This window comes from Bos indicus, chromosome 17, assembly GCF_029378745.1.
Source record: "Bos indicus isolate NIAB-ARS_2022 breed Sahiwal x Tharparkar chromosome 17, NIAB-ARS_B.indTharparkar_mat_pri_1.0, whole genome shotgun sequence".
NCBI classification, from domain to species: domain Eukaryota; kingdom Metazoa; phylum Chordata; class Mammalia; order Artiodactyla; family Bovidae; genus Bos; species Bos indicus.
Genome location: NC_091776.1, coordinates 4,862,558 through 4,880,342, shown reverse-complemented (window position 1 = coordinate 4,880,342; position 17,785 = coordinate 4,862,558). Strand labels below are relative to the sequence as shown.

General features: G+C 39.9%; 1 protein-coding gene across 6 annotated transcripts in view; it reads left to right on the top strand.

Moving 5' to 3' along the window:
• Positions 1-54: 54 nt before the first annotated feature.
• Positions 55-17,785, top strand: part of ARFIP1 (ARF interacting protein 1) — a 138,426-nt gene continuing 120,695 nt past the window's right edge. For 2 of the 6 annotated variants that reach the window (XM_070768988.1, XM_070768980.1), the window contains exon 1: positions 56-307. The gene's annotated coding sequence lies outside the window, so the exon portion shown is untranslated. Of the gene's footprint in view, positions 308-368; positions 461-17,785 lie in introns of those variants that run through there. The other 4 variants (XM_070768985.1, XM_070768981.1, XM_070768984.1 and 1 more) reach the window with 4 other exon arrangements.

Below are 17,785 nucleotides of genomic sequence, written 5' to 3'. Positions count from 1 at the left end.
CGTCCAGGGCCACGGACAACGCTACTTCCGGTCCCCTCACTTCCGGCTCTGCCGCTCCGGGTGCAGGAGCTGTAGGCCGCCGGTGGAGAGGCTGCCGGTCTGAGTAGATTCGGAGGTTGGTCAGTGTGAGGCTGTGACAGTTGGAGTTGCTCCCCGCCCCGGAGGAGCCGAGGTGCGTGGCGGGAGGGGAAGAAGGAACAGGCACAAGTCGCGTTTCCGCTCACTTCTGGCCAGGGCTGAGGCGACTTCAGGGAGCAGAGGCAAGGATAATCCTCGACGTGAGTGCTGCCGGCTTCCCTGCAGACAGGTGAGGGCGGAGCTGGCCGGCTGGGAAGGAGGCGGGGGAAGGCTGCTTGGAGCTGGTTGCCCGGCCGGACACGTTGCCTCCGGGGTTCGCTGTTCCGTACTTTCACAGGGCACTTCTGTCCTTAGACTGTGTGTGCCATCTCTCTCTACCCAGGTACTCGGCCTTGGATTTCTACCCCTTCGTCCCTCTTGTCACCCTGAGTGTGCCCCCGAGACAGCCGGGTGAAGCGGTAGGACCGGCCCTCCCAGGGCGGCACCCTCCGGGTTGTGAACGCATTGAGTGGGGAAAGGGATTGCAGGATCCGGGTCTTTTCGACTGAGTCTCCGAGTGGGCCACCCTCCGGTTTGGTGTCCAGCCTGTATTGCTGATTTTCTTTCCCTGCATCCGCCACTTCCCCTCTCCCGCAGCGATAGTCCCTGCTAGAGGTTCCTCAGGCTGTGGTGCAGGGAGGAGCCTTGCCTAGGAAATGTCCCAAGCCTGACTGTGCTGGAGAGGACGTCCAAGGAATGCTGGAGTTTGGGAAGGAAGTTGTGCTGTCGTCTCGTCCGTTCCTCTTTGCCAAGTTAACTACTGTTTACGTGTCTAGGAAAAAGGAAAGAGGTTTTTGTTGTTGTTGTTTTAAGAACAGTTTCTAGACGCTTTCCCCTTTTACTTTATTTTATTATTACTTCCTTTATGTTCTTATCCGCCCTCTTGAGCCCTTTGATCTCAAAAAGTTTGTCGTTTCCACTTCCTGCACATCCTTTTAACCAACCCCCTTTTAGGATTTGTCCCCCTCCCTTCCTTTTCTCCTGGATTAAAACATGTAATTTCTCTGAGTCGGTTCTTAAGGAAGAAAAAGATGGAAGATTTGAAGGACTTTTGTTAAACTTGTGCTTTCGGCTGCAAAAGTGGCAGGTGTTTGTGTGTTCCCCTTTGCTGTTTAATTAACCTCACTGGTGTGGGAATGTGCACAAGAATTGGTTATGTTAAATCCTTCCTGGGTTAAGGCTGCAGGAGTTGGCTGTTTTATTGCTGCTCTTTCGATTTGAAGACAACAGATTACATGTCGGTACTGTTTTAATCCCACTTTTGTTTTTTCCTTGCTCAACCCTCCCTCCCAGCCACCAGGTCTAACACTCCTTAGCTGAGAAAACAGCAAATATTTCTAATCTTATTTTATTTTTTGGATTAAAATCTCTGCCTCAGTTACTTTCCTTCTTTTTCAAATTGATAAATTAGTTTGCCTAAATCCTGGGTCATGCCTTAGGGAGTCCATGGTCTGTGACTTTCAGGGGACTTCCTCATCCCCACCCCCGAAATTATGGGCAAAGTTTTGTTTCAGTACATTTTCTCTCCTCTGAAGAAAATTCTTAAATGAGATATATAACCTCCAGTAGATTAAAAACCACTCCTTAAGGCAGTGTCTTCTTGAAGTTAATGAAAACTTTTTTTTTTTTTTGTGGAGCTTTTTTTTTTGTTTTCAAACTCTACATAGCTAGTTTGGGCACCATGGAGAGTAGAATGCAGAGATTCTAGCTTTATAGTGATGAAATCTCTAGGTACTTTAGAATTTCAGTGTTTCTAAATTCCTTCCTAGACCTAGAGAAGGAAGTAAGGCTGCCTACTTATTTAGTTCCTGATTTGTGGTTTTGAGGTTTCTTTTTAGGGATAGCTCTTGGTGGCCAATGTTGTAGAGATCCAGTGGATTTATAAATTGATACATTTATGATTATTGAATACATATTAAATATCACCAACCCACTGGGTACAGCTCAGAGTAAAAGTTTAAACTTCTACTGTACTTTGTTTTCATTTTCTTTTTTTTTTTTTCATTTTCTTATTTTTCACTTAAGGTTATCTACTTCGGCCTTCAGCTTATTTAGAAAGGGCAAAGCATGTTTCAGTGGTGTGGTCCCTAAGTCTTTGGCATGTTGCTGCTCATCTTGACATCTCCTTTCTCTCCATATTACCTCTAGATTAAGAATAATGATAATTCTCTTTTGTGAATAAGTTAGTATCCTTCCAAACTTAATGTAAGTTTAGAGTGCATATTGAAATTTGCTGATTTGATGGTGTTTGTTGATCAAGGGTTGACCTTCTAAAATGTTTGACGCCTATTTTATAGAATGTTTAAACTTGAAGAGAACTATACAGCTTATCATAGTCCATACAGAGTGACCAGCGTCTTCTGCTCAAAAATTAATTTTCCCTCTATCTAGCATCCTTACTTTGCGGAGTAGGGGGGGCGTGACAGAAAACATAATCTTTATAAAAAAAATCAACCATGCTAAATTAGTTTCCTTCTAAGGCAATGAGGAAGCCAGAAGACTGATAATCTGACGCCGTAACGTCTGTCTGCGTGCTGTGGGCCGGCATTGTGCTGGGTGCTTTGTGTGATCTCCTTGCCTCATCCCACCCTCAAAGCAGCCTTATAACTCGGCTGAGCTTTTCATTTCTGTAGATTAAGAAGGGCTTCTCAGGTAGTGCAGTGGTAAATAATCTGCCTGGCAGTGCAGGAGACGAAATAGACACAATCCCAAGGTCAGGAAGATCCCCTGGAAGAGGGCATGGCAATCCACACCAGTATTTCTGCCTGGAGAATTCCATGGGTAGAGCCCGCCTGCACGGTCCATGGAGTTACAAAGAGTCTGGCACGACTGAGTGAGCACACACACACAGATAAAGAAATTGGAACTAAATGATAAACTGAAGCTAATCTGCTCAGAACTACACTGGTGGAGCCAGGATTGAACCTGGGTTATCTGAATCCAGACTGAGCTACTGAATCCAGACAACTACTACTCCAGTGCTTCTAGCATATTTTCTTTACATCTTTGGTACAAGTTGGAGGTATCTCACCTGATTTTCTCTCAGACGTTAAGAAGGTCTCTTCCTTTATTAATTTTCAATAATTGAACACTTGATTTCATGTCATATCAAAAAGTATGACAAAAAGAAATGAATTTGGAGGAGGCTTATGGAGTGTCATTTGATAGTTTTCCTATGGGGTAGATACAAATCTGTGTGTGTGTGAGTGTGTGAGATGACATATGAGGAGTGGAAAATGTGAAAATAAAGGCTTTTAAGTAATAGACTTAGCATTGTAAGAGTCTGGAGGTATAAATACATTCCAGAATGATGAATTTGGGATGGGATAAGGAATAAATTGAGGATGGAGTAAGTAAATTTAATAGGGAATTTAAGAGAATATGGTTATGGATGAAAAACTAATGATATATGTACAGACTGGAGAGAGTAGTTCCACAAAATATGGACGACGATGACTTAGGGACTATAACGGTCTAAAAGTCTCATATTCACCAGCATTAGTTCTAGGAAGTATGAAAAAAAAAGACTATAAAACAAAGGAACTTGAAAATACTCTTGTCCTCTTTAGTGTCTCCTAACTTTGCCAGTCATGGAAGCCACTGAATAGCTCTTACAAATCCTCAGCTGTTCTCTACAAAAGCACACATTTTCGTTTTCTCTTTCATCTTTCCTCCATTACTTCTAAACTTTTGCCTTGAAATAGTTATAGGCAGGTATTGCTGGAAATTGCTCAGATGTTTTGTGAAAATTTGGTAGCATCTCTGCCATATTGTCACCTGAGAGTTTTGTTTCATTTTTTTGTGTATCTGTGTGGCGCTGGACTCACAGCTCCTTGACATCCAGGCTTGATTCTTTTTGGTCCTTTGGGAGAACTGTGGCACGGCTGTCTTTGAAGCAGAATCGTGAGAATGACAGAGTTGGTGGCGAGACCCAAGTCAGCTAGAGGAAGGAAGCTGCCAGCTCCAATGTTCTGCCAACGTGAGATAGTGTTAGAGCAAGGTTTCCAAACTTCTCTGCATCGTGGCACACATAAAACGATTATTTGTATGGCAGACTCCCTGGTTCCCTGAAAGCTGAGGGGGCCAGGGAGTGGGGGGGTCATTATTTCAGCACATCCATAATTCGTTCTTGGCACGTTGGTTGGAAAAGCTTTGTCCAAGAGAAGAGGAATATGGTATTCTGATAAAGTACTTTGTAAAATACCTGATAAGGGATGGATTCACATTCCAGGTAGAAAGAGTCCCTGGGGTTAAGCCAGGGGATATAACCTCTAGGATGGCTCTGTGTTTTGTTTCAGAGCTCTGCATTGAGTGTCTAGGATAGCACCAGGATGTGGAAGTCCATAACGGGCTAGGCATTATGCTTTATAGATGCTTTATATGTTTTAGGAATTTCTTATTTTCTGTTAAATAAAGAAACAGGTGTAGAAACCAGTAGAAGTAATTAGTCCAACTAATTGGACGAATTAAAGGAGACTCACAAAGTTGCTTGACTCCAAAGCTTGTACTCTTTATCACTGTAGTGACTAAATGATTTTGTGACATTGTGGTTTCTAGTTAAAGTGTGAGACATTGGTGGCAGAGGGTGATGGTGGTGAAAGGGAGAAAAGCAAGAGGACTATTAAGTGTTTATATTTGGCAGCCTTGAAGTGGAGTTCTAGAGCCGATGGCTTTCTCATAGGATTTCCAACATGTTGGGATGGGGATGGGGGAGAAGAGAACTCAGAGTAACTGGAGCCATTGGTGTCCTTCTAACAAAAGGGCTAAAAATGTAGATCCTCTTCATGTTTGACTGAATGTAAATTGTAGAATGTTTCTTAAAGGTATGTTTATAGATTATTTTTGTTTTTCTGTATTTCCTCATTTTTCTGTTCAGTGTATTATTTACTTTTAAAATTAAGCATATTTTCAGCATGACAACTAAGATATGTTCTTGAAATAAAAATTCAGATAATGAGCAAATGGAATGGAAGCTTCTACTTCTTTAATCCCTCTGTCCCTCACACCTGCTGTCAGTTAATTCACAAAGTAGATGTTGGGGATTGGATGAAATTCATGAGAAAGCTCTAAACTGCTGCTCTCTGACAGAGTAGCCACTTGCCACATGTGGCTGTTTAAATTAGTTAAGATAAAATAGGATGGGTAGTCTCCACTTTATTACCCAGCCCTGCTAAAACTTTCGGAGAAGGCAATGGCACCCCACTCCAGTACTCTTGCCTGGAAAATCCCATGGATGGAGGAGCCTGGTAGGCTGTAGTCCATGGGGTCACTAAGAGTCAGGCACGACTGAGCGACTTCACTTTCACTTTTCACTTTCATTCATTGGAGAAGGAAATGGCAACCCCCTCCAGTAGTCTTGCCTGGAGAATCCCAGGGATGGGGGAGCCTGGTGGGCTGCCATCTCTGGGGTTGCAGAGTCAGACACGACTGAAGCGACTTAGCAGCAGCAGCAACTAAAACTTTAAAATACTATGTGGTTGGTGACATAATAAATATACCATTGAAATAAGATTTTTTAAAATATCTGTTTCACATGTTGTGTAGTTTTTGTTTTAGCTGGTGAGATATTACTGCCGTGTTTTTTCTCAGCTTTTTGTTTTAACTAAATCCAGATGGTCAGAGTCTAATATTTTCCTTGGATGTTTGGGGATTATGGTTAGCTGCTTTTCTAGGATAAAGATGTCAGCTTTTCTAAGGATGTGAGTGTTTTCTATCTCCTCTGAGCTCTAGATCTGTATATCTTACTTTAAGTTAGCACCTCTCTGGACTAGTATTAAAGATATCTCATATACAAGGTCTGAAACTAAACTGGTCTCTCCCTCACTCCCAACCCCTGCCCCAATATGTTTTTTCTTCTTTCTTTGTTTTTTATTTTAGTGAATGACTCCATTATCTTACCAGTTGGAAAATCCAGGAAAGTAGGAGTGAACCTTATTCACTCCTCTCCCTGATAGGTCCAGTCTGTCAACAAGTTTTTATTAGTCTTATTTTCTAAATATCTCTTAAACCTGTCTAGTGTTTCCCATTTCCACTACAACCACTTTACTTTGTTACCATAATCTCGCTTGAAATTTCTGCAGGAGCCTTCTTTCTTGTTTACCCACTTCTTCAGATCATCTCTAATCCAGTATCCATCCTAAAGGCACAGTGATTTATTTTGAAAACACATCTGATTGTCAGCTCTTCCCTCCTCCCTCCCAATCTTTTTATGGCTTCTCATTGCTTTTGGGGTAAAAACAAAACTCTGTAACAGCACCTAGCCCTCCAGCCGTAACTCTTCATTTCACGCGTGCTGGCCTTCACCAGTCCTTTGCACTCGTCTTGCTCTTGCATTGCACGGCTTTGGCACGTGCTTTTCTCCCTGTCTAGACCACTCGTTCTTTACTTTCGTTTTACTTGTTGGCTTCCAACTATCCTTCACACCTCAACTGAAGTTTTGCTTCTTTAGGACATGATCTAAGCTCCCTAATCTAACCTGAGACAGTAACATCGTACACTTACCACAGCTGCAGTTGACGTTTATATGTATGATTGTATGGTTGTCTTTCTGTTCCACTCTCTCCATTTCCATGCAGACAGGGACCACGTCTTTTTTTTGGCTCATTGACTCCCCCGGACCTGTCTCAGTTCCTGACACCTAAATATTGATTGAATTTCCAAGTTGATAGTATGAAAGATTTCAGTTTATGGAGTTTTGTAATATAGGATTTTAAATATAAATATTTATAAATATGGAGAAGGCGATGGCACCCCAGTCCCGTACTCTTGCCTAGAAAATCCCATGGATGGAGGAGCCTGGTGGGCTGCAGTCCATGTGGTCACTAAGAGTTGGATACAACTGAGCGACTTCACTTTCACTTTTCACTTTCATAAACTGGAGAAGGAAATGGCAGCCCACTCCAGTGCTCTTGCCTGGAGAATCCCAGGGACGGCGGAGCCTGGTAGGCTGCCGTCTATGGGGTCGCACAGAGTCGGACATGACTGAAGTGACTTAGCAGCAGCAGCATTTATAAATATAACAGTTAAATTGCCAGTTATATTGTTTTTTCCAAGTGCATGAAAATAAACTATTTTAATAGCATAAGTTTGTATTAATACTAACAAAACAGTACATATTGTATAATAAGAATACTATAGCACAATATTCTTTGATTATTTTATAATAAATTCTTATTTTAGAATAGTTTTAGACTAACAATTATTGTAGAAATAGTGTACAGATTCCTACGTACACTATTCCCAGTTTCCCACATTATTAACATATTACATTAGTATGGCACATTTGTCGCAATTGGTGAACCAGTATTTACACATCATTAACTGATGTGTGTTGGAGAAGGCAATGGCACCCCACTCCAGTACTCTTGCCTGGAGGGTCCCATGGACGGAGGAGCCTGGTGGGCTGCAGTCCATGGGGTCGCCAGAGTCGGACACGACTGAGCGACTTCACTTTCTCTTTTCACTTTCATGCATTGGAGAAGGAAATGGCAACCCACTCCAGTGTTCTTGCCTGGAGAATCCCAGGTACGGGGAAGCCTGGTGGGCTGCCGTCTATGGGGTCGCACAGAGTCAGACACGACTGAAGTGACTTAGCAGCAGCAGCAACTGATGTGTGTGGAGATGCCTCAGTTTTCTCCTAACGTGCTGCTTCTCTCGCAGGACTCCACCCTGGAATAAATCCACAGTTTAGTTGCCGTGTGTCCTCTTAGCAGTTTCTTGCAAGGACGCCTTGTTTTTGATGACAGGGTGATAGTTTTGAGGATATCAGGTCAGGTGGTTGTAGTGCCGCGTGCTCAGTCGCTTCAGTCGTGTCCGACTCGGCGACCCCGTGGACCATGGCCTGCCAGGCTCCACTGTCAATGGGATTCTCCAGGCAAGGATACAGGAGCGGGTGATTGTAGATTGTGCCTCAGCTGGGGTTTGTGTGATTCTTTTCTCATTATTCAACCGGGTAACGTGTCTTGGGGAGAAAGACCACTGAGGTGAAGTGCAGTTCTTGGATCAAGAGAAGATGGTGTCAATCTGCCTACCATTGTTGATGTTAACTTTGATCACCTGGCTTTTGACAGTGTCAGCTCTGTACATTGTAAAGTTGCCCCCCTCTTTGTATATTGTACTTTTTAGAAGAAAGTCATTATATGAAACGCACTCTTAATGTGTGGGGTATTATGCTCTACCTTCTTCACAGTGGTATGTATATAAATTTGGGGGATTTTTCTGCAAAGGAGATTTGCCTCTTTTCTCATATTTATTTATTCAATCATTTATTTACATCAGTATTGATTGATTCTTGGATATTTTATACTTTGCATAAAATCCAATCTTACTTTATATGGTAATATAGTATATAATCCAGTATTTATTAATTTTGTTGCTCAGATTGTTCCAGCTTTGGCCTTTAGAAGATTTTTCAGTTAGTTCTTATATTCTTTTGAGTTTTTTTTTGTTGTTCTGTTCTGGTGGGGTTTTTGAAAAAAGCACATTCTTCCTTTCCAGCAGTACGAGATGCTCCAGGCTCATCTTGTATATATCCTGCCCCAGTCCTAGAAACAGCCATTTCTCCAGGGAGCTCCGGTGCCCTTTATTGGAGAATGGTATTAGAAACCAAGATCTGGGCACTGTGTGTGCTCACCGTTGCTAGGGTTGCTTCTAAGAAATATGCACTGATTTCGTGTAAAGACACATATCTGTCTATTTCTATATAGCCATCTGTATCTATATTACTAAGCTGTACCCTGATGCTGGGAAAGATGGAGGGCAGGAGGAGAAGGGGATGATAGAGCATGAGATGGTTGGATGGCATCACCGACTTCATGGACATGGGTTTGGGTGAACTCCGGGAGTTGGTGTTGGACAGGGAGGCCTGGCGTGTTGTGGTTCATGGGGTCACAAAGAGTCGGACATGACTGAGCTACTGAACTGAACTGTTTCTTAGATTATTTTCTCTGAGCTTTTTCCCATTGAAAAAATTACCTGTGAATATTGAGGGGTTTATTTTATATGGTTTTGGGAATTAATAACAGAAGTAAAGGAACTCTCCAGTTCTCTTGCTTCACTTCACTGCTCGTGTTCTGGACCTTAGCTAGCCATCTGTGAAGAATGAGGCCACAGTACACTGAATAATTTAGAGTTTATTTACAACTAGTTTTCTTTTCGGGGAGTAATTTAGCTTTGAGAGTCTTACCATTTGACTTCTCATTAGTTTCTCTGTAACACACTCTGAATGGGGCAAATAAAAAGACTTCTCCGAACTGTCAATTTTGTCACTTAACAGAACTTAGGACAAAAAACAACAACAACAACAACAAAAAAACAAAAAAAAAAAGAAAAAAAAAATATAATTAACCTATCACTGTATTTATCTTGCTAACCTACAGTGAGCCATTTTTGGCGTTGCTGGGGTTGTGTTTGTTTTAAAGCATCTGGCCTTCTCAGAGAGAAAGACAGAGACAGAAAAAGTAGGCTATGATCTGCAAGGGAAGTGCCCTTTTCTTGGAGAGGGCTTCATTCTCTCAACATCTACTACATCCTATGCTGGAGAATGCTTAATCTAATGTCTGGCCCCGAACTCTCATTAGACATCTCTCAGAGGTCACACACACACACAAAAAAAGAAGTTGGTGATAATCATGAGGATGAAAATAGTTGAATCTCTGTTACGTTGGTTTTTAAATTGTTTCTCATTACTATATATAATTGAGAATAACTATATTTTGTCAGAGTTTTCTACTTTTGAATTGTCTAGACTGTGTGTTTATCTTAATGAGCAACATGAACTGAATTTATTACTACCTAAAAGGACTAATGAGTGTCTAACAACATAGCTTTTACAGATACCAGATAGTTGTTGACATAAAGACAGCAGTATAATACGTATATATATGATTTTTTAAATCTTATTTGATTATTCTACTTATGAAAGAAAGTGGAATATGCTTTGAACGTATTGTATGGTAAACCACTTTGAGTTCAACATCATTTGTGTTGACTGTAGGGAAAAGGATTTTCCTCGTAGGTTAAGGAAGCTATCGTCATAAAAAATTACACACTATTTTAGATTGTTTTGACTAAGAAAACTAAGTTTTTAGCTTTATAATTTTTTTATTGTAAACCAGTCAGTGCAACTTGAAGATTAATATTGGATTATGAAATAAAAACAAATCTTAACCATTCTCTTTTATTTATCCATGAACAAGAAAAGATAGATGTATTTCCATAGATTCTATCTAGAGCAAAAGAAATAGAGCCACTCTCTTTTAATCAGTAACCAGTCTCTGAAATCAGTGACATACTCTTTGTCTAGAGAAGTTAAAGCAAGTTCAGACGAAGCAAGCCCAGGCTTTGCTACTGATTGCCCTCAAGTTTCTGTTACCTACCTCACTAGCATTGTCCTTGAGTTCCAGCAGAATTCCTTCATAATTATTTACAGTACTTCTCCAACTTTTTCACTAATGTAATCTACAAAGAATATCTCTTCAGATAGTTCTTTGGAGACTCATATTTCATCATAAAAATTCAAGAAGTTTCTTAGACGGCTTGTATTTTATTCAAGTGAATTTTGTTTTAGATTCCGTAATAGCATACTTATTTTCATTCCAAAAATGTAGATTCTCCTTCCACTGTGCTGTGTTTATCCTGTTTATGTCTGCTGTGCTTATATTTGCTTTCCTGTGCCTTGAGCATACCTTTTCAGATGCCCTGTGATATGTGAGTACCTTTATTTGAAATGTTCATGTTATAATTTCTGTTCAACTTTCTTTCTTTAGTATTATACTTCTAAATCTTTAAGTCCTCAGCATTATGGCGATTATAAATGCATTTTTTTCTTGTCTGATATCCATGGAGTCATGTGTTTCTTTTTATCTTCCAGGGTCCTGGCAAATCTCTGCCTTCCTGTACTCTCTTTCCTGGGTCCTGAGAAAGATCCTGAATGCATTTAACAGTTGTAGGATATTGAATTCTCCCTCATTAAACTCTCCTGCATTGGGACAGGTCCTTTACCGCTGAGCCATCAGGAAAGCCCAGATATAGAACTGGTCTATTCAGTTTGTAGAAAACAAAATGTGATTGTGATAATAAATTAAAAGCAACTCCAAACAGTGGGATGAAGTATAAACTTTATGTAACATTAATTATACATTTTTACAGATGCTAATTAGTAATTCACTTTATAGATCATTGGTTCTTACACTCATTAGTTAATGAACGCTGCTACTGCTGCTGCTAAGTCGCTTCAGTCGTGTCCGACTCTGTGCGACCCCATAGACGGCAGCCCACCAGGCCCTGCCGTCCCTGGGATTCTCTAGGCAAGAACACTGGAGTGGGTTGCCATTTCCTCCTCTAATGCATGAAAGTGAAAAGTGAAGTCGCTCAGTTGTGTCCGACTCTTAGCGATCCCGTGGACTGCAGCCTACCAGGCTCCTCTGTCCATGGGATTTTCCAGGCAAGAGTACTAGAGTGGGGTGCCATTGCCTTCTCCCAGGTAATGAATACTTCTGGTCAATTTATAGAAGTAGAGCCCCAGAGATGACAAGATATTTTTGGCGTCCAGTATAAACCAGCCTGTGAAGCTTCAGTGTTGATGGTAGTTTTGAAATAATGATTTATCATTTTGAGGATCACTGTTAAAGATAACTTTAAATTCATGTAAAGATCAGAAAACATATATCTTAAATAGCACGTATTGCAAGTCACTTTTCTCCCCCATAATCGTAAGTTTTATTTTTTCTTCCAGCTTTTTTGAGATATAATTGACATAAAGCACTGTATAAGCTTAAGGTGTACAGCATAATGATTTGACTTACATGCATCATGAAGTGATTGTCACAGTAAGTTTAGTGAATGCCATTATTTTTAAATCTTGTCATTCACAGTGTTGCCAGTTATTAAAGTTATGAACAAATGAACTTCTAAAAACTGTGAAGGTTGGAACATTTAAATAATATGAATGAAACACGACATAATACCTGTCTCTGTAGTTCTCAGAAATTTGATTCCCCCTTTCCCTATCTTCCAGGAGTTTTTTTTTTTATACTTAGCAGTTTATTATATATTAATAATAAAGGACATGGTAAAGGACACAGATCGATAGCCAGATGAAGTGATATATTGGACAAGATCTGGAGTGATTCTGAGAACAGGAGCTTCTGTCCCTGTGAGTTAGGGTGTTCCATGATCCCAGGACATGGATGTGTTCACCACAACTTCTCCACACCGCGTAGTTCAGGATTTTTGTGGAGACCTCCTCACCAAGCCATTTTCAGTTGTTACCTCTGTCTCTATCTCCTCTTGCCTCGGAAAGTTGCAAACTTCTAACCATGGCGTGGTCATTCCGGTAAGCAGCCCCCATTCTAAAGCTGTCATTTGGTCTTCTGAGCTGTGTAATAAGGATATGTTTTCCTGTTTGGTGCTACTGGTTCATGCTCGGGAGCAGATGGTAACTCCTGAAAGTAGTAGCAGCAAAAATGAACTCCTCTAGCTTTCTTCCGTTTTCCATTCCACGAGCCACTGTTTCTGTGGGTTCCTTCCTTCTTTCATTCTTTCCTCTGTGGGACAGGTTTCCTCCTCCTATCTGAGGGTAATTCCTCTAACTTTGCTCAGACTTCTTTACTGTTCTTAAAAAACGTTTATTTTGTTCTGATTTTAGACTTGCAAAAATAGTAGTTTCCTTATACTTCTTACCTTCTTCCCCTGATGCTCACATAACCGTAACATAATTATCAAGAATAGGAAACTAACATTGGTATAATATTATTGACTAAACAACAGCCATTATTAGAGTTTCACCAAATTTTCAACTGACTCTCCTTTTTCTGTTTCAGGATCCTGTCTAGGAACCCTCATTGAAATTAATCATTTCTCCAAAGTCTCTTTCAATATGTACATTTCTCACACTTTCCTAGTCTTTCATGACCATGTCACTTTTGAAAAGTACTGGTCAAGTATCTTATAGAATGTTCCTCAGTTTGGGTTTTTCCAATGTTTTCTCATCATTAGACTGAACTTCTGCATCTAGGGGACAAATACTGCAAAAATGATGTTGTCCTTCTCAGCTCAGCATCTTAGGGATTATGCTCTTGGTATATCTTACTACTGGTGATTACTTAATCACTTTGAGAGAGATCTGCTGAGTTTCTTCACTGTGAACTATGAGTTCTGCATTTACTGTCTTTCTTTCTTCAGTTGAGTAGTTATAGGAGGTACTTGCAGATTATGTAAATTCTATTTCTCCTCAAACTTGCCCTTTTATTTTAACATCCGTCTGCAACACTTAATACTGTGATGTTTGCCTGGTGGGGATTTCTGGTTTTCTCTTTTCTGTGCTCATTAATTGGAGAAGGAAATGGCAACCCACTCCAGTATTCTTGCCTGGAGAATGCCATGGACGGAGGAGCTGGTGGGCTACGGTCCATGGGGTTGCAGAGTCGGACACGACTGAGCGACTTCACTTCACTTCACTTCGTGCTCATTAATGGAAATTCTCGTGTGAGGAGTGGTCACTTTACCCCATTTGTATTTGGTTATTTTTTATGTCAGTGTGGACGCATTAGTATTTGTTTTATTATGTGAGTTCAAATCTAGTACTATCATGATTTGCTTTGTTGCTCAAGATGTCCCAGCAGTGGCCATTAGGAACTCCTTCTGGTTGGGTCCTTTCTTCTTTTGGCAAGTCCCCTTTTTTAATTGAATTTTTTTCTTATTTCTGACCCCAGAAAATGTCCCAGGCTCATCTTGTCTTGTCCTTATCCCAGTCTTAGAATCGTCCACTTTTCCTTAAGAACGGTGGTTCCTTTTATTGGAAAACAGTGTTTAGGGACTGAGTACCAGATGGCATCATTGTTACTGGGTATCACTGCTTCTAGGTCCTCTCAGGGGACAAAGCTAGGAGGCCAGTACATACATGCATATGTGTGTGTATAACATACATACACAAATACATACACATATATTAAAAATAATACTGATAACTATTTCCAGTCCAATACAACAGTGCTTATTTAGCATTTCTCTTTTCTTTGTAATTTTTTCTCCAACAGTGAGAAACTTAAATTTTTAGTACCTACATTCTGTTCGCATATTTGTTCTGTTCTGTTACACACATAAAGTAGTTTAAGAATTATTAACGTGTACCCCTGTGGGAAATACTGTATTAATAGGCTTTGTATCTAATTCTCTCCGTCTTTAGCCTCATGGTGTCCAGGCAGGATACTCTATTCTCCTGCCTTTCCTTTCTCTTGCCCCCGTTCTTCCCCTCCCTTCTCTCCGCTTTCTTCTCCTCCTTCTCCCTTTGCCCATCCTCGTTTCCCCCGTCCGTTTCCTGGTTTATTCTTTTTTAATACAGTTTCATTTGTTATGATTTTATGCCATTTGAATTTCTCTCAAAATTACTGTGGTTCTAAGAGTCAGAATTATTTAAAACTAAATATTCAGAGGGGTGTCACTTGTTCCTTATTCCTGCTACCCTGCTCCCATTTCCTAGTTTTTCGCACTCCTTTCTCTCCTATTCCCTGTAGGTAACCTACCTCCGTAATCTCTGATTTATTGTATTTTTGTTCCAGTGAACAGAAGCATGTATCTTCATGTATCCTTTCTGTTCTTACATTGAGACAGCGTATCTATAGGTACTTTTGAACTTTGGTTTTTTTGGCTTTTCACTGTGTCTTGGAAATTACTGCATATCATAGAGATCTTCATTTTTTTCAACAGTTGTACCGTACTCCATTGTCTGGATGTGTCATAGTTTATTCAGTCACCTTCCTGTATGTAGACATTTAGGTGCCTTCCCCCCAGTACTTTACATCTGTGAAGAATGCAGCAGTGTGTCTGTAGTTTTGTATTGCTGGGGATGCATTCCCAGGATGTATCCTGGACATGGACTGCTGGGCTCAAAAGTGAGTGCGTGTGGTTTTGTCAGGCGTTACCCAGGTTCCCTCCAGAGTGAATGTACAAGTTTGTATTCCCAGCAGCAGTGTACCTGAGTGCCTGTTTCCTCACATCCTCAGTAACACAGTGTTTTGTTATTTAAAAAATTTTGCTTATCTAATAGATGAGAAATGGTATCTCAGTGTTGTTTTAACCTGAATTTCTCTAACACGAGTGATTTTGATCATTTTTTACATTTTAGAGGCTATTTTAATCTTTTTTTGTGAATTGTCTGTTCATGTCTTTTTCCTGCTTTCTGTTTTTTTGTTTTCTTCCCTTTGTTTTAAGAGTTCTTTATGTTAGGACTATTAACCTATTGTAGCGTATGTTAGGAGAAGGCAATGGCACCCCACTCCAGTACTCTTGCCTGGAAAATCCCATGGATGGAGGAGCGTGGTAGGTTGCAGTCCATGGGGTCGCTAAGAGTCGGACACGACTGAGCGACTTCACTTTCACTTTTAACTTTCATGCATTGGAGAAGGAAATGGCAACTTGCTCCAGTGTTCTTGCCTGGAAAATCCCAGGGATGGGGGAGCCTCATGGGCTGCCGTCTATGGGGTCGCAGAGTCAGACACGACTGAAGCGAATTAGCAGCAGCAGCAGCAGCGTATAAGTATTTCCCTAGTTTTTCAGTTGTCTTTTGTCTTTTTAACACTTGTGTTATTCAGTTTTAAAATTCTTATTTAGTCAAATTTATCAGTTTTTAAAATTGTCTCTAGATTCTTACAAAATTTAAAGTACAACTCATGTGTGTTTTCTTTTAGCAATTTATTTGAGTTTTCATCCTTTATATCTAGATTCCTAATTCATTTGAAGTTTATTCTTGTGTGTGGTGTGAGATATGGATCTAATTTTGTATTTTTCCAAATGGCTACCTAATTTTCCTGGTATTATTTATTGGGAAGTCCATTTGTAATTAAGTGATTTAAGATGTCACCTTTGTTATATATTAAATTTTTGTGTGTATATGGTCTAACTTGGCTTTTTATTCTGGTCTCTTTGTTTATTCTTGTGCTACTGCCATACTACTTTAATTATAGATGCTTGGTGGTATGTTTTAATGTCTGACAAATTTAGTCCTCTTGTGATTTTCCTTTTTCATTGTTTTCCTGGCGATTATTACATGTTTGATTTTTCCGTATCAACTGTAGTGTAACTTGTCTAACTGTATAGTTTAACTTGTTATATATATTTCTCGTATTGCATTGAATTTGTAAATTAAGTAAGGAAGAAATGACTTCTTTTAATATCATCATGGTCTTCCCTGGTAGCTCAGGGGTAAAGAATCTGCCTGCAATGCAAGAGACGTGGGTTCAATCCCTGGGTCAGGAAGATTCCCTGGAGAAGGACATAGCAATCCACTCCAGTATTCTTGCTGGGAAAATCCCATGGACAGAGGAGCCTGGAGGGCTGCAGTCCATGGGATCTCGAAGACTTGGACACAACTGAAGTGACTGAGCGTGCATGCACATACAGCATCATCGTGGCTAAGAATACCATCTGTCTTTTTGTTTGCTCAGTCTTCAGGGTCTTAGCAGTTACGTGTAAACATTTTTTTCATATAGACTTTATACATTGTTTAATTTATTCCTAGGTTATTTAATCTTCTTTGTTGTTGTTATTGTAAATAGAATTTTTCTCTGCCATTAAGTCCTCTGATTATTACTTTTCAATATTATTTTAAAATTATCTGTTTTATGTACAGTAGTGTGTATATGTTAACCCCAAACTCCTTTTGTATGTTAATTCTTTATCCTACTTTTTCACTAAATTCTTCTATTTTTTACTTAGTTTTAGCATTGATTTTTTGGAGTTTTTCAGGTGTACTATTATATGATCTGCAAAAAGAAATGTTTACTTCTTTACCTATCTTATAATTGATTTTTCTTATCTCTTTGGACTGGCTAATACCTCTAGTTCAGTGTTGAATAGTAGCAGAGATGGTGGGTTTTTGCATTGTTCTTAGTCTTAATGGAAATGCCTGTGTTATTTATTAAATAAGATAATGGATTAAAGCCTGTATCGTGTTGAAGATGTCTCCCTTAATTCCTTCTTCCTTGATTATTGAATTGTGAATGGGTGTTGAATTCTGTCAGTAGATTTCTCATCTGTGTAGAAAACCATGTTTTTCAGCTTAGATTAATGAATATATTATATATTAAAAGATTTTCTTAATTGAACAGTCTTGCATTCCTGGGATAAATCCCTCTTGTTCATGTTGTATTATTTTCTTAATGTGGTACTGGATTCAGTTGGCAAGCAGTAAAATTGTTTAAAGAAGGAAATGGCAACCCACTCTGGTGTTCTTGCCTGGGAAATCCCATGGACAGAGGAGATTGGAGGGCTAAGTCCATGGGGTCACAAAGAGTCAGATATGACTGAGTGACTGAGCATGCACAAAAATTGTTCCCTTCATTGTATTTCATGAGTTTTTTTGTTTCTCTGTTTCTCTGCATTGTAGTACCTGATGTGGTATTTTGTGCTTATTTATCTATCTCCTTGATTAGATTCAAAGTACGGTCACCCTTGGTATCGGTGGGGCATTGGTTCTTTTACACTCTCAGATAAGAAGGCGCTTGTATAAAATGGTACAGTATTTGCATCTAACTTATGCACATACTCCCATATACTTTAAATCATCTCTAAATTACCTATAATATGTTATTGTTCACTCGCTAAGTCGTGTCTGACTCTTTGTGACCCCATGAACTGCAGCATGCCAGGCTTCTAATATGTATTTAATATG